This window comes from Camelus dromedarius, chromosome 8, assembly GCF_036321535.1.
Source record: "Camelus dromedarius isolate mCamDro1 chromosome 8, mCamDro1.pat, whole genome shotgun sequence".
NCBI lineage: Eukaryota > Metazoa > Chordata > Mammalia > Artiodactyla > Camelidae > Camelus > Camelus dromedarius.
This window is the reverse complement of record NC_087443.1, coordinates 50,273,077-50,284,769: the sequence shown is the minus strand read 5'-3', so window position 1 is coordinate 50,284,769 and position 11,693 is coordinate 50,273,077. Positions and strand designations below refer to the sequence as shown.

The 11,693-nt window shown below is 39.0% G+C and overlaps 1 long non-coding RNA gene across 1 annotated transcript in view; it reads right to left on the bottom strand.

The window, feature by feature from the left end:
• Nucleotides 1-203: 203 nt before the first annotated feature.
• LOC116155806 (uncharacterized) overlaps nt 204-11,693 on the bottom strand; it is a 40,929-nt gene continuing 29,439 nt past the window's right edge. Inside the window, exons 3-4 of the long non-coding RNA XR_004139695.2 lie at nt 5,330-5,501; nt 204-1,095 (exon numbers count right to left, since the gene is read on the bottom strand). This is a non-coding gene — a long non-coding RNA (uncharacterized LOC116155806). The remainder of the gene's footprint in view (nt 1,096-5,329; nt 5,502-11,693) is intronic.

Below are 11,693 nucleotides of genomic sequence, written 5' to 3'. Positions count from 1 at the left end.
CCTCACCAGCTGGTACTGGACACTAGGGTGGTGGCTACCCGGCACAGGTGTCCCTCACTCCAGCCTGACACTCTCTGTGCTCCTTGTCGGGCAGCCCCAGGCTAAGGTGCCCAGATGATGTGGAGCTTGGAAAAGTGGGTCTTAGGGGAGCATCCCTGTGTTCCCAGCTTCCTCTCCCCAAGATGAACCCCCACCCTCCCCACGGCCCTGACAGCTTCCCGACCAAAATAGGAGAGTCTCTCTGCAGAGACCAGAATGAGTCAGGACAGAGGAACAGCTGAGGAGCATGAGAAAGAAGAGGCACAGGGAGGCTGATGACATCTGCAAAGTGACAGCCAGTGTCCCCAGACAGGCTCAGGAGGTGGGGGCTGTGATGGTCAGGAGTGGGTTCAGAGCCCTCCCAGCTGCTTCAGCCACACAGCTGAAGTCCCTGACTCTGCTTGGCCACAGCTGGTCCAGTCCTCCCGACCCCTGTACCCGAGACCCCAATTTGGAGGGCCCGAGTGTCCCAGAGGTCCTGCACTCTGTCTCCTAGGACACAGTGTCCCAGCCTCTCCAGCTAACCCCGCTGGAATCCGAGATGGAGCCCGGAGCTCCCCGGCACAAGGCTCGGGCCAGTGGGGATGGCTAGGTGGGTCCAGGGTGGGCAGAGCCTCAGCACTGTTTCTGGAGTCTGTTTAGAGCTCTAATTGGTCCCTTCCAAGTGCCTTCAATGACATTGCTTTCACAGAGACAGCAGAGGTTTGCAAGGTCTGGACAGTAAGTAGTACCCCGGGTGCTCTTTTTAGTAACACTCCCAGAGCACTGCCCAAGCCTGATGCGGGTTCAGCTCCTGGATGTGGGGCTCAGGTCCCTGAGCTGCCTGTGAGATGCTGCTCTAGAGGCCTGCCTGCACTGGCTGCTTGCCAGGCCTGCCCAGGGCCCACTGCTCCCCGCACTGGCCTCCCGGGGCGTCTCGCCCTCCCGCGCAGGGGGCAGGGCGGCCCTGGGTCTGGGAGCCGCACCCCGGTGGCCGCACGGCTCCTGCTGCTGATGCGCACGTCGGTGTTGGTGACGGCGGTCCCGTGGTTCAGGCCGACGTCAACATGCAGCTCCCTGCAGCAGAGGAAGGGCAGGCAGTGACCACGAGGCCGGACAGACACTCTTCTTTCACTTGGCTCGCATTGTAGTTCATAGTCTCCTCACTGTAATGACTTTGAACACCAGGCATTCGGGGCTACCGCAGAGCAGACAGCAAGGGTAAGGAGAGCTCATCCCAAAGTACTATGAGGTTGACCTCTGCATTGAAGGCTGCCCAGGCAGTGAGGACCCCCACATGGATCAGATGTCCTCCTGGCCATGAGCTAAGTGATTAGGGATGGCAGTACGGTGACACCATCCCGATTGCTCTGTATTTAGAGTATGTGAGTTTAGCTCCAAAAGGCTGCCTGGAGCAAAGGCACCACCCTGGGGGCACATCATCTCCTGCATCCTGCCCTCCTCTGCAGAGCCTGGGCCACAGTGCATCCCCAGAGGACCATCAGCCAGGGCAGGTGCGGAGGATTCCCTGAGCGCTCCTGGAGACAGACAAGTACTGCCTCAGGAGAGGTGGCGTCCCACATTCTTTACACTTCATGGTGGCAAAACCTGCCCATGGGGCCTCCAGGCTGGGCACTTACTCATCTGGCTTCTCTGCCTTTACTCCTGGGCATATTATGGTGGCATCTTCCACAGAGATAGGTTTTTTTTATCTAAGACAACCACACAAGAAGAATGTCAATGGACTTGTCCATCCATCCATCCCTCCCCTTCTGCCTGCCCTTGGCAAGCCGAGCTCACACTTTGGCAGAAGCAGCTTCTCTTCTCTGCCCTGTTCTGACACCTCCCGTGCACCAGGCACTGTGCAGGGCTCGGGGGTTTAGTGGGGACAAGACAGGCAGACACCTTGCTCTCCAGGGCCTGACATTGGAGGGACTGGGGAGGGAGACAGACAATAAAGTAACAAACAATGAACAAACAAATGCTAAAATGAAGTGCTATGACATCAGTACACAAGGGAAGGGACAGCCGTTTAAGAACAGGTGACCTGTCCTGTCTTTTAGAGACAATTTTTCTTTAAAAGAAAGTGAAATATTTATACAGGAAGTGATGTAATGTCTGAGATTTGCTTCAAAATAATCAATGGTGAGGGATCAGTAAAACCAAACTGGCCGGGGTTGACCATCACTGAAGGTAGGTGAAGGCAGCTTCAAGTGCCATATACAACTTTTGTACTTTTGTATATTATTTAAAATTCCCAGCAAGCTCAGCTGTCTCTGAGGCAGTGGTCCTGGAGCTGAGGCCAGCTGATGGGACGGCCAGGTAAAGTCCCAGAGGAGAGGGTTCCAGGCTGTGTGACCAAGACCTGAGGTATAACCAGCTGAGCCGGTTGAGGGGAAAGAGGTGAGAGGCGAGGGGCAGTGCCTCGGGAGCCCCGGGAAGGGGTTGGGGCTTTGCTCTAAGTACAGTGAGTCTGTGGAGGGGCTGGCAGGTCCGGGTGCATTTGGACACAGAGGCAGCAAGAACAGCGGGGAGGACTGGATGAGGAGGTAGGGGCCAAGGGGGATCCAGGACAACGTTCAGGGAGTAACCTGAGCGCCTGGGGGTGGGGGTGTCATTTACTGACACAGGGGAGCCTGAGGAGGGGGTGGGGCTTCTGTGTGCGTGTGTACTGTTATTTGGGGGAGCTGGGAGGTGGCACTCACGGGGCTCAGACAGTCCACAGCTGGCAGCTGTGGAACCATCTCTGTCCTGAGCCCTAACTCGCTGCGTCCCTGCTGTAAGGAGAGAAGGGCAGGCCCAGCTGCTCTGCCTGGTTGCTTTCCTGCCAGTGCCCTCCCCACCCTGCTCCAGCTTCCCCAGGTCCCAGACTCCTCTGAAAGTTAGGACCCATGGTTCCTGAGGGCCACACCACTTCTGACATTGGTGATTCGGGAGGACAATTCTTTCCCTGGCCTTTTTCATGATCCATGCTTCCCTGGGTCCTAGGAGCTAGGCCACCAATTCCCAGAGGCTGGAACCACGGCTCCGCACCTGCCACCCGGGGTGGACAGATGCGGGTCTGCACGTTTCCCTCTGTAGGACGAAAGGCCAGTTCTCTCTTGCATCTGCACCCACTGGGCTGTGATCAGAGGGTGGGGAGGAGGCTCTGCAGGAGGGACCATACTCAGAGACTACCCTAGGAGAATCTCCCCAAGAGTGAAAGTAGTCTTAAACGTCGTTCTTTAAAAAATTTTTCAAAAATAGACTTGTCTGTTCAGAAATACTCTAATTTTTATGAGTCTAATTGTCACTACCTGGACACTTAAATTTTAAAAACACACAGATTATAATCAAACTAAAGATTCTCCACTTAAAGCCCTAATCTGTTAGTGGTTTCATAGACTCATTTTAACTTTAGGGTTTTTTTGGCGGCAGGGGGTGGGGAAATAGTTTGTCTCATGAAGAAACGTCTGTGTGATGCTCAATACTTTCTTTAATTAACTCCACTGCAATTTTTGGTCTGTCCTTCAAGGAGAATGAGGTTTACTAAAGTGTATTTGACACAGTACAGGCACTTATCTGTGGGTTTAGGATTTGGGGTAATATTTTATTCTTTACTCTTTTGTATTTTCCTGCTTTCCTGATTTTCGTATCTTTTTAATTTTTATTTTTTATTGAAGTGTAATTGATTTACAATGTTAGGTGCACAGCAAAGCGATTCAGTTATACATATATACATACATATATATTTAATGATTCTTTTCTATTGAAAATAAATCTTTGGCTTTTGGGGGGATAATTAGGTTTCTTTCCTTCTTTCTTCCTTCCTTCTTTCCTTCTTCCTTCCTTCCTTCCTTCCTTCCTTCCTCTCTCTCTCTCTGTCTAATGGAGGTACTGAAGATTGAACCCAGGACCTTGTGCATGCTAAGCACACACTCTACCACTGAGCTGTACCTGCCCCCTGTGTATCATTTTTATAATGAACAATCTCTAATAATTTAAAAAATTGGACACTCTGAGCCACACTTGAAAAGCACTAACTCTGAAATATCCTATTAACTGTGTATGCCACAACTCTTACATTTCTGTGAATAAACCAAAAAGAGAGAAATACAGCTGAGAATCTTACCATGAAACTCTTAGGAGCTTCAACCTATTTGGGGACCAGATTCTTTTCATTAGAAAAACTAAAAATAATCTTATTTCACTTAAACCACATCTAGCATGTAGTGAAATCTAAAACCATCTATAAGAATTCAGAAAATTATTTATGAAAATGAGTGAATAAAGTTAAAATTTAGTATCAAGATCCAAAGTTCCTGAGTTATTCTTAATAATTCAACCTACATAAGCACCAAAAATAGTCATCTTATACAAATTCTGAAGAAAAATTTGGGGCAAATATTCCTCTTCATTAAAAAATTTATATTATATAACAATAAACCTACAGATACACCTCATTTTTTTTCAACCCGTATTTGCCCTCTAAATACAGTTGCTATAAAAGCTACTGGAAAACTTTTATTAGTTTCCAAAACTGCTAATCACTGACATTTACTAATTACTGGGATTCAGCAACCTTAAATATATCTTTAAATGCTGTGTAGTTTGTTATACCTTCAACCAGGAGTTAGCAATTTTTTTTTTATCATCATTTCTGTAGTTAGGAAGCCAATGCAATTTAGTGAAAAGCATTTCCCACTAAAATGGTAGCAATTTTTCTGGTTATTTTCACTATTTTACTCTCTCTTCATCCCAAAGTGTATAGCATATTGAACCTAAAACATACCCTCTTTACTTCTTCACTCAAAATAAATTACTTTAATTACATTTAGTTCATGGAAATTGTGTGAGTGTGTTTGTAAAACTCATCATCGAAGGCATTATTCTATGTACTATGCTTCTGAAAATGAAATTTATAAACACACACCCACATTTGAGTTCAGGAAGTATGTTATTACATTATACCACGCAGTGAGTAAATTCCGCAAATTCTGTATCAATGTTAAATTTTAACAATTGTGTATAGATGATAGCTTAGTATATCTCAATAGTGACACTGGTTAGGGTCATTTTTCTATTTCTGGTTTATTAAATGATAAGCTGTTTGTAACTATATGCAAAAATATTTTAAAGTAATCCCTAATAATTACAAATTAACCTCAAAGGATTGAGGCAAAAAGCTAGGAAGATGCCACCATCTGTTTCAGCTATTTACAAGGATTTACATTTCACTTTTATATTCAATTATACATTTTTTTCCTCCACAAATGGTAGCTTCTTTGCTTATATTAAAACTAGCAGTATCTTATGTTTATAGAGATCTTACCTGAATGCTTATCCTCTAGGTGTGTTGCTAAATCTGACATCTTCACAAAGGAGGGTGTGCTTCTTTGGAACTTTGCTTTAAATGTAATTGCCCTTATATCATCATCAAACAGGCACTCACAGGATGGCCATGCTGTTGTATGCAACTCTAGGTTTTCTAGGATGCAATTGCGCTGAACAAAAAGATATTTAAATTCCCAAATGCAATCTTAAACAAACAAGCAAACCAAAAAGTTACTAAAAGGGAAATAATCTAGGCTCATAATCACATTAAATAGATTGACCTGATTAAATCAATGAAATACAACTTTTATCACATTAAGGAATTTGGGTATAAAGAGGCAAAATGTGAATGTTGTATTGAGGCAATAAGGAGATAATATTAATCAAAATTTTTCCAAAGATTACCTGGCCTCCTTAATAGTCAAAATTTATCATAACCAACTGCTTTTCAGAGCAGCAAGTTCTTATTTTGATATCTACAGGAAAGTTTTTTTAAAATAAGAACATAGAAATAAACACATCTGCCGTATGCAGTATTTCCCACTGATTTTTCAACACCTTGGTTTCCTTATTTAGCTAATTTTTTCAGAACAACAAAAAAGCATTTAGATTCAGTTGCTCCTATTCCTACTATTCTCTCAGTAATAATTCTAAGTCTTAACACCACAGTAGCACAGCCTTTCTTGCCAACTAATCATATTATATGTTAATAAATTCAACTTTAAAAGTACGTTAAAATAAAAAGAGGCGTCTTAGCACTAAGTTTTCTAATAACAGCTATCTTTTTAGTATCCCACTTACTTCAGCCTATAAACCTAATTCACACACCCCACCCACTTCCTCAGTTTCTTTCACTGGACAGATTTTTTTGTGGAGAATCTTTAAATAAGTCAGTAAATCCATATAGACAGAGCATCATTAGATAGTACTAAAGCATATTTATTTCAAGTTGTTGCTTAAAACCAATCGCTATTTTTAAAATAGTTTTTTTGGTCTTATTACAAAATACATGCTTAGAAATCACAGATAAGCTAAGCAAATAAATAAATGGCAGCCTTAATCAGCACCCCAAAATAGACACAGTTAATGTTTTAGTGGCCATCCAGTTATTCTCAATTTGTTTGACTTTTACTTAATATGTCAAATACATGTTTACATGTCACTAAGTATTATTCTACATTATTTTAAAATATTGTGTAATATGCCATTGCACAGATACATCAAAATCTTAAAAATTACTATATCAATGGTCTATTTTGGGGCATGTTGGTTGTTTCTTGTTTTTCACTATTATAAACAGTACTGGGATAAAATATTTTTAACTGCATCTTTATGCATAGCCATGATAAATTCCTATTAAGTATAATTATTAAGCCAAAGGTATTCCAAATTCTAAGGCTTTTCATATGCATTGTTAACTGCCCTCAAGAAAGGTTTCCCCCCTGAAACTAATATATTGTAAGTCAATTATATTTCAATGAGAAAAAAAGAAAAGATTTGCCAATTTACATCTCCAATACGTTACAAGAGAGGCTATTTTCCTATATCTTCTCTATCAATTTCTTAGGAGTAAAATCATCCATCATTATTATTTTATTTGTCTCTGTTCAGTTACTAGCAAAAGCAACTTTTTAAATATATTTGTTGGCCACTTTAATTTCTCATTTATGGACTTGGCTGTTCATGTCTATTGCCCATTTATCCTTACAATTATTTGTCTTCTGCTTTTGCATTATTTTCTGACAAAATGCAACTATTTTCTGGCTTTTCACTTGTGTTTTAATTTTGTATACAGTGACTTTTATATATGGTAGTTTTTGCTGCTGCATTTTATTTGACTTACAAATCTCTGGAGACCAAGTGAGTTTCCTTATATTTTCTTCTAGTACTCATTGTTCCTTTTTTTTTTTTTAGTATCTGAATTTCTAATGCATCTGGAATTTCTTTTGGTCCAAATATAAAGCATAAATTTAATTCTTAATTTTTCTCAAGTTGTTAGATATTCCAAATATTGTCTATTCTTTTTTTAAAGGAAACTTTTGCTTTAATTTTTAATTATGAAACTAAATGTACTTTTTGTAAAATACTTAGACTGTAAGGAAAGTAATAAGTGAAATAAGATTGGCCATGGTTTTTTTGTTGTTGTTCCTTTTTATTTTTTTGTGGTCATGTTTTAATAAGATGGATAATGGGTACTTCAGTTCATTATATTATTCTGTCTATATGTTTGAAGTTTTTCATACTAGAAGGTTTAAAAAATAAATGCAGATTCTATACATTAAAATTCAAACTAAAGACATAAAGAAAAAATTAAAACCACATAATATTACTATATAGAGACAGTCACTGCTTGCATTTTAGTATCTGTATTTTCAGATTTTTTTAATGTGTATTTACATACTTACACATTCACTTTTACTAAAATGGGATCTTATTATAAAAGAAGTTTTATAATCTACTTTTTAAAATTAAACATAAATATTATATCACACACACCTCTCCAGAACATATACATCTTTGGTAGTGAATATCTCTGTGTGTCCATGAGACCACAAATGACCCTCTTCACTGTTCCCTCACCCTCTGAAATAAGCTCAGGTATTCCAGTTTGTACTTTGTGACCATGTCCTCCAGGCCTCAGTTGATTGAATCAAATTCAGTCTGGGCAAGCAGATTCTCTTTGTTGGGAATTTGGAAATGGAACTGGTCTCTTGAAAGGAAAAGTAAAATAGGAGCTACAGAGTAACAATCTACTTTCCATAAGATTGAGAACCAGAGAAAGTCTATACCGAGTGAATAAAAGCAGATACATGCAGAAGCTGCCTTGGACCTAAAAAGCTTTTCAGCACCTAGTTCCCAGTCCCCATGAAACCCATGAGCACTCTTGCCCTATGTACTCTGAGATACTCCCATATGCTTCCAATATAACCCGTAAATTGTTTAAGTTAACCACAGTAGAGTTCTAGTTTTAACTATGAACCCTCAGTGCCCAAGTTTAAATATAATTTCTTAATACATCCAATGGTTTGCAAAACCTTCACGTGCATGTCCTTTCAACTCAGATTTTTTTTTTCTTATTATCTGAAACAAGCAAAGTTATCTCCTCCTCAGGCTTGAGTCTCTTACTCCTTAAACATAGTGGGAATTTTGAACAGTTGCCTGAACTGTTTTCTTCTTCATTGATTCGCAAAAAAGATATCTGCTAGTGCAGGCAGTGCTAAGTGATGGGGATACAATGGTGAACAAACTGGTCAGGGTGCTTTTTAATCACAGAATTTACAATCTACCAAGAAATTTAGTTAATTATCAAGCAAGCAAATAAACTAGATAATCCTGATTGTGTTAAGGGGCAGAAAAGGAATACAGGGTGATCTGATAGGGAGTGATAAGCATACACATGCAGGAGGGCTCTCCGAGGGCATGAAATTGGAGCTGGGAGGTGAAGGAGCCATCTGTGTGGAGAGCTGGAGGAAAAAGCACCCTAGGCAGGGGAAACATGTAAACTGATGACCCGGAGGCAGGAAGAAAAGACTGGTACAGTCAAGTAACAGAAAGGAGTTGTATGCAGGTTAGGCTATTAAGTCTGAGGGAGACTGACCAGTACTGAGACAATTTGTGATACATTTCTACATTTCAGTCATGAATTACAGGTGTGAATGGATTTCAAACTGCATGCAGACATAACTGTGATTCTGCATGAAGTGTAATCACAAAGGTCAGGGTCATCTGTATTACTCTGTGCTTAATTAGTTATGTCCTAAGAGTACTCTATTGTAATCTGTTATACTTTTTAAATACTGGACTTTATTTAATGAGTTCAGGAGAATACATTGGAATGGCATTTAGTTTTGAATAGCTTATTTTATGTGTACCCTATTATTCCCAAGAAGCGTAATTTATGTCCCTAGTCTACCCTCATTAGGACCTAAGTTGTGACCAATGCTCGCTACATATGAGGCATACCAAATTCTTACTAGCGATGCATATTTCAAAAAAATGTGAATTTGGTATTGATATTCTATTATTCTTATCCAAAACATCAACTGTGGTATCTCCAGTATTCAGTAATGACTCCTTGATGATCATTTCTGATTATATCACCTTGGTGTGAGTTTGTCATCCTTGGGAACTAGTAAAACCAGTGCCCAGTATAAAGGTTAATACAGAGAATGCCTCAAGAAATACTAAATGAATAGACAGAATGCTAACAATTTCTAAAAGTAGAATCACTTACTTAAATGATCCTTCCAAATTGGTATTTTCCCATTTAAATTTTTAAAATTATTATTTTTATTTGTTTAGGAGGGAGATAATTAGGTTTATTTATTTATTTATCTTTTTAATGGAGGTACTGGGGGTTGAACTCTGGACCTCATGCATGCTAAGCGCACCCTCTACCATGGAGCTATACCCTCCCCCTGTATTTTCCCATTTTAGAGAAAGTCATATGATTTTTATTCTTCATTTTGTTACTGTGGTGTATTACATTGATTGATTTGTGGTTGTTGAGCCATCCTTGCATCTCTGGGTAAATTTCAGTTGATTTTGGTATATGATTTTTTTATGTATTTAAAAATTTTGTTTGCTAATATTTAATTAAGAAATTTTGCATTTATGTTCATTGGTGATATTAGCTTGATTTTTTCTGTGCCCCCACCCCCTTTTTTGTAGTATCTTTGCCTGGTTTTGGTGTCAGGGTAAAGCTGACATTGTGGAATGAATTTGGAATCTTTCTTTCCTCTTCAATTTTCTGTAATAGTTTGAGAAGAATAGGTATTAACTCATCTTTAATGTTTGGTACAATTCACTTGTGAAGCTATCTGGTCTTGAATTTTTGTTTCTTGGGATTCTTTAAACTGTTCATTTGATTTCATTATTAGTTATTGGTCTATTCAGATTTTCTATTTCTACCTAATTCAGTTTTGCAAGATTGTATGTTTCTAGAAATTTATTCTTTTCTTCTAGGTTTTCCAATTTGTTGGTATGTACTTAATCTCTTATGATCATTTGTATTCCTGTGGTATCAGTTGTAACTTCTCCTCTTTAACTTCTTAATTATTTGGGCAAATTCTCTTTTTTTGATGATGAGCCTGGTTAAAGGTTTGTCAATTTTGTTGATCTTTTTATAGAACCAGCTCTTAGTTTCATCGATCTTTTCTATTGTCATTTTAGTCTCTATTTCATTTATTTTCATTCTGTTTTATATTCTTCCTTATTCTAACTTTGGGTCTTATTTGTTTTTGTTCTAGTTCCTTTAGCTATAAGGTTAGATTGTTTGAGATTTTTGTGTCTTGAGGTAACCTGTATCACTAGAAACATCCCTCTTAATACTACTTCTGCTGCACCTCATAGATTTTGGAATGTTGTGTTTCTATTTTTGTTTGTTTCAAAGTATTTTTTGATTTCCTTTGATTTCTTCTTTGACTCATTATTTAGTAACATACTGTACAGTCTTCACATGTTTGTGTTTTTTCAGTTTTTTTCCTTGTATTTGATTTCTAGTTTCATTCTTTGTGGTGGAAAATAATGTTTGATATAATTTCAACCTTCTTAAATTTACTGAGACTTGTTTTGTAGCTTAATATGTGATTTATCCTGGAGAATACTTCATGCCCATTAGAACTGAATGTGTATTCTGTTATTTCATATGGAATATTCTGTATATATGTATTAAATTTATCTCATCTAATGTGTCATTTAAGGCCAGTGTTTCCTTATCAATTTTCTGTCTAGATGATCTACCCATTGTTGTAAGTGGGTATTAAATCCTCTACGATATTGTATCACTGTCAAGTTCTCTTTATATGACTGTTAATATTTGCTTCATATATTTAGGTGCTCCTATGTTGGGTCGATAAATATTTACAAGTGTTATATTCTCTTGTTGGATTGATTCCTTGATCATTATGTAATATCCTTATTTGTCTCTTATTACAGCTTTTGTTTTAAAGTCTATTTTGTCTGATATAAATATTGATACCCCAACTTTCTTTTTGTTTTGTTTTAAAGTCTATTTTGTCTGATATAAACATTGATACCCCAACGTTCTTTTTGTTTTCATTTGCATGCAGTATCTTTTTCCATTCCTTCACTTTCACTCTCTGTTTTTCAGCCAGTTCTTCAAATAAGTTTTCTGTCCCTTTCTTTCTCTCTTCTTCCTCTGGGACCCCTAAAATGTGCATGTTAGTATGCTTGATGTTGTGCTAGAGATCCCGTAAGCTATCTGTATTTTTTAGGATTCCTTTTTCTTTTGCTGTTCTAATTGGGTGATTTACAAAAACCTGTCTTCCCGATTCCTGCTCCACTCTTCTGCATCATTGATTCTGCTGTTCATTCCATGTAGTGTATTTTTAATTTTATTA